This window comes from Ipomoea triloba, chromosome 15 (assembly GCF_003576645.1).
Source record: "Ipomoea triloba cultivar NCNSP0323 chromosome 15, ASM357664v1".
Classification (NCBI taxonomy): domain Eukaryota; kingdom Viridiplantae; phylum Streptophyta; class Magnoliopsida; order Solanales; family Convolvulaceae; genus Ipomoea; species Ipomoea triloba.
This window is the reverse complement of record NC_044930.1, coordinates 20,878,391-20,884,626: the sequence shown is the minus strand read 5'-3', so window position 1 is coordinate 20,884,626 and position 6,236 is coordinate 20,878,391.

Genomic DNA, 6,236 nt, shown 5'->3' with positions numbered 1-6,236 from the left:
ATATATATATATATATATATATATATATATATATATATATATATATATATATATATATATATATATATATATATATATATATATATATATATATATATACCGCACCACTACGTATACAAATATGCACCATTAGATACACATCACCAAAACACACACCACTAGGTATGCAAATATACACCACATAGTTTTCAGAAATGCACAATTAGTGGCAGGGGAGTTATGGTGCATTATTTTGGGTGTGTTATGTGTTTTTTGGTATTTTTGTGTATTTTCATTGTTGTGCATTTTCTAACATTGAGTGGTGTATATTTGTATACATAGTGGTGTATACCGCACCGACCACACGGGATGGCGCGACCACGTACATTTGAGCATATTTCTATGTATACATAGTGGCCAGTGCGGCCGCACCACTATGTATACAAATATACACCACTCAATGGTAGAAAATGCACCACACAAATATGCATCATTAGGTACGCATCACCAAAAAACATACTACTAGGTATGCAAATATACACCACACAGTGTTAGCAAATGCACCATTAGGGACAAGGGAGTTATGGTGTATTATTTTGGGTGTGTGGTGTGTTTTTTGGTGTTTTTGTGTATTTTCATTGTGGTGCATTTTCTAACATTGAGTGGTGGAAACCGCATCGACCGCACGGGAATGCGTGACCATATTTGAACATATTTCTATATATATATAGCGCCGGTTATTTGCTTAATACCTAATGAATTCACCGCTTAATTGAGAGTGTGAGCATAAAATGCTCTTAATGATTTCATTTGGGTAGTCTATATTGAGATAGACCTAACGAAATCACCTACTAGAGTGAATAGAGTTATCTTGTGTTATATTGATATATAAATATGTGTATATATTGTATCTCTGAAGTGTTGTTGGAGAAAATGTGTTTTGGCTTGTTGTTTTGAGGTTTTGAAGAGTTGAAAATATGACAACAATAGCATTTCTATTTCGCGTTCTGTTCTGCGTTTTTGTTCTAGTGGGGCTGGGCACAACGGGTCTACCAATCCCGTGACCTAGATCCACAAGAAGGGGATGGGGCTGAGTGGTAGGGCTGGGAAGCCTGTCGTTCCACCCCGTGAGTATAACGGGTTCAAGTGAGGGGCTGCCCAAGCCCGCCGCTCAGTCCCGTGAGGCTATATGTTCTGCAAATTCCAGTGTTCTTCCAATGCATTCTTTCATGTGTTTTGGTGCATCCTTGGGTCAATCTAGTCAGGTGTGAATGTTCCAAATTTTTTTATTAAATATGTATCACTCTCTCAATAAACCTTATTTTTGTGGGTTGTAAACAAGTATATGATTCTTTATAGTCTAATTATAGTCTCAAGTGTATATGTTGAGAAACTAGTATGTATCTATGTTTGAGTACTTGATGCCCCTTATGATGCTATGTATGATCGATAATGATATTCTAGTATTCTATGGTAATCCTATACTTGGGAGATTATGCCTAAGTGTGTAGTTGGGGTAGTTATCTTAATGATTAAATTGTGATGGACTGTGTTGGAAACCGAGCTCTGGCTCTACATAATTATGATTAAATGGGGTTCCGCTGTTTAGGCGGAGGTGGCAGGAACACTGTTCACTAGGTTTTACTGAGGTGGAGTCCTACCTTACTAGACCATTATGATTAAGTGGGGCTCCGCTGTTTGGGCGGGAGTGTCGGATATACCGTTCACTAGGCTTTGCTACGGTGGAGTCCTACCTTACTATGGAATGATGATTAAGTGGGGTTCTGCTGTTTGGGCAGAGGTGACGGGTGTGTGGGAAGCACCGTTCACTAAGCTTTGTTGTGGTAGAGTCCTGCCTTGCTAGAATGTTGTGATTAGGTGACGTTCCGCTGCTTGGACAGGGGTGGCGGATGTGTGGGCACCGCTCACTAGGCTTCACTGTGGTGAAGGTCCTGCCTTGCTAAGGTTTATTGGTACCTCTACACTTGTATATTACGTTTTAGTATTGTGAATAACTCTACTTGTATACTATTGTGACATGGTTACTACTTGATTATGGTATTTGAGTCGTGGGGCAGTTATTATATGATTTGGGAACCTATTTGAGATAATAGCTGACATATTCCACCTATATTATATTGTTGTAATTATCTAAGTACTTGTATGAATATGTGTATAAGTATGGCTTTGACAGTATATATATATTGCTAGTATTGAACTCTCGTGCTCTTGTTATATTCCTTTGAGTCTAATGACTTTGTATAAGTGGGTGTTGAGTAATTTTGTCCGGGTACTCTCCTATATCTTGATCTTGTTTCAGAAAGTTATTCAGCTAATGTGTTTCCTTTTTTATAAAGTTCTACACTTGGGTACAATTATCATTTTGAAAACCTTTCCATAAAGTTTGATAGAATGCATGAGTACTGAGTAGTACTATTTTGTGCCAAAAGCTATTTTGAATACAAAACTATATAAGTATATATTTTACATGGTGGAGTGGGAATTACTTAGCATCATTCACTAATTCCTTTAAATCCTATTTTCAAGTATGGAGTTTTCTTGTTGAGAGCGTCTTAGAGAAGCGTAGCCTAGATTCGTTTCCCTTTCTGTTGTTATCAATAGACTTTGTAGTACTTATGTTGAGACAAAGTTCTGTAATTTGGCTTACACACTAATGGTTTAGTTATAACATTTGCTATTTTGGGATGTACGAGATGTTAGCCTCAGCATTTGGGCTTGGTTGGCCTAAATGTGGCATGACACACCGACTTGAGGATTTTAACTTAAGTTTCCGCGTTTGACTTTTCTATATGATGTCCCTAAAATTCTCCTTTTTATTTATCTATCCCGGTGTTAGAAGTTTGGGGGTGTTATAGACAATTTCTCGCTAAACCAATGGTATTTTGCAGAGAATAATGGTGAAAAGAAACAATCCTTTCCAGGTGGAGGTTTTGATCTAGTGGGCTAATTTGAGTCTAGAAGATGTAACATGAGAAGATTATAATCGTTTGAAGGCTCAATTGCCACAATTCAATCCTTGAGGACAAGGATCATGTTAGGAGCCTCCTACGGACTTTTATGGTATTATAAGAATAAGCTGAGGAAGATTACACGTGGCTTTGTGAGATTTAATCTGGAGGAGCTGTTGCTTTGCTGGGAGCTAAGATGATCTGCAGGCGTAGGAGTTTGTTGAAATTGAATGAATTTGATGTCTTGTTTTTCCTTCATTTCTTCCATATTTTCTCCCATTTCTTCTGGTTTAATTTTTCTTCCATTTCTTATGTTTCTCCCTCATTTCTTGCTAATGTATTGGAGTTGGTCATTATTATTATCCTGGAAGGAAAGCTTGAACGTTACATATTCCTTCCGATCTCTTAACTTAAACTTTGCTAAAAAAGGCTTTGTGATATCCACTTCCACATACATATGGGCATCAAACACTCTCCTTGCCGCCATACTAAGTGGCTTTTATTAAATCTTGTTAATTGAAATCTAAGTGACTCTATTAAGCACTTTAGAGTATAAAAAAATTATTGTAAATCAATAGAACAACTGAACAATAGAGAGGATATCAAGAAGGAAAAGAATTTTCTTATTGAGAACTTCAAAGGTACATAAGCTCGTTCAATTACAAATGAAATAATATGAGCCTATATATAGGTAACAAACTTGACTCTTCATTCAAAGGGATACCCCTTTGTTCATCTAAAAGATAATATAATTTTGGAATAATGATTATATATCAATAAAATATTCATAACAAAAATTATATTATTGTTCATTTGTATTTTTTATTTTACAAATACACACATTTTTCTCAACTCATGTAATAAAGCTATACACAGTTAATTTTACAATGATATAAAAATTCACCGCAAACTCTAAGATAGGCATTGATGGATAATACACTAGGCCTGGACTACATGGACCGGCCCAAGAAAGCAATTGATCAAGAAAGCTCAAGAAGAACCCTCAACACAAATCTACAGAAGAGTTCGATAGGGATTGAACTTAGCACTTATAATATTAGCAAGATTAGGCTTATTAGTTATAGTGTAACATGGACTTCCAATATGAGGCAGTCCAGGATTCTTATTCCTTAGCTTCTAGGACTCTAGGTCCAAAATATGTATAAACTCTCGCTATATTTTCCTACATATTTCCTATATTCTCGCTGTTCAGGTAGTATTGCCTTTGACTACCCAAAAGTCATAAAACCAACAGGCATTCTTACCCACTGTTGGTTTCTTTCTTTCAATTCTCTTCCTCTCTATCTTTCTAGCTCTACGTATTGTTCCTTCATCCCTCTCATAAATGGCTTCTCGCTCTATACTGCAATAATCATGATTTCTTTATAATTGACTGACAAAATTCTTGGTAGAAGAGTTTCTTGTTTGGGAAGTCTGCTGCGTGCCCTCCTTTTAACATGCAACAAGTTGTAGTGTAGTGTTCCGATTGTGGATGGGCTTCATTCACTTTCTTGAATCCCATCCTGCAGGTCTGATCTTGCAATTTTGAGATGGTTTTCAACTTCAAATTATTATATTGTTTGTTTCAAAAGATTGTTGTCTTTAATTTGGTACTGTTTATTATTGCAATTTATTGAGTGTTTTACTATACGTGTTGGTAAGAAGGCCAGGGGTGAAGATGGATAGCAATGTCAGTGATGACATAAAGATTTCTGGAAATGATGATGCACCCAAATATTCTCCCACCAGTATAAACATCAAGATTAAGACAAGGGATTCCCAGCACACATTGCGAATATGTAAATGTGTACGTAAAACACTTTTGCTCTTCTCCATCTTCTCTTCTCTTCCCTTCATATGCTTTCTGCATAATGTGAATGAAGGTTATACCCCATTTATGTCCGGTTTTTCCGTTAAGTTTTTTTTTTTACATTAATTATGCTATAAAAGTTGTACTACATAATATTTTGGATAAATATACCCCTACTGTTATAACTTCCGTTATCTTTTCTACTATTATATGCTCATGCATGGACTATATATTTTCTTATCTTATTCAATAATAATAATAAAATATACACATTAAATATTAGAATTATATGTTAGTTATTTTTTAAAATATAAATATCTAATTTATAAAAATATTTTACATTATTATTATTATTATTATTATTTACTATATTAAAATTTAAATAGATTTAAAATTTTAATATAAAATACTAATATTGAGCACCTATTTTTTGGGCATGCGCATGGGCATAAGAAAAACTAATATATATGTATATGCATTATATATTTTGGTATGAACATGCAGATTCCAGTTCCTAGTTTGAAGGAACAAATTGGTGTGTTTACTGGCGTTTCCATATATCAACAACAACTTGTCTTCCGTGGAAGAGATTTGAGAGACGATAAACTTCTTTCAGATTACCGTATCCCCGGCCCCCTAAGTTGTTCATATTATATATCACTCTGTCTGTAGTGTTTTAAGTTTTTGGTTGTTATATTATTCTGTATATATATGTGTGTGCTCCTTAATTAATGAATCTACTAATAGATGTGGAAGACGGTGACACTATAGGTCTGATTGTGACACGAAATATGATTTGTGATCCTCCTCAAGGTAGGTTTGTTCGATCGATCGATCTGCTTTAATAAATTTATATATACTACATGTATGTTTCTAACCAAGTGCTGTACTGTATATGAGGATTAGATGGTGGATCAAGTTCTGGGCAGCATCAAGGGAATAATTGTTCTGAACAGGAAACTCAAGAGGCTGTACTACGTAAGGTAAGTATATATTTATTTGTACATTATGTTAGCTAGCTGGTCCAATTAATGTTATGTTTGTACCTTTAATTTGATCTGATATGGAATGCAGTTTGTGACTTTACTCCGACTCAGCAGTCTAACTCTTGGGAGTGAAAGTGAGGAGGAGGAGGATGATTTTGATCCTAGTTATTGTATTGTGCTCCCAGCCGAGAGGTCGCCTGTGGTTTGTGCACTTCCTGCTGCCCATAATAATGCTGCTTCAGATTCTTCGACTCATCAACATGGACATTCTAACAATAATTCAACAGATTCTCAGCAAGCATTTGACCAGAGTTGTGGTGATCATGTGCCAATGCCAAATTCTTCTGTTGTGGCACCTCCAAATGCTGATCCTCAATATACAATACCACCACTTCAAGATTCTTCAGCAGAGGTATAACCTACCATAAAGTCTTGTAATTGTGTGAATGTATTCTTCATTCTCACTTCTGATCGTGTCTAATTCTTATCGGA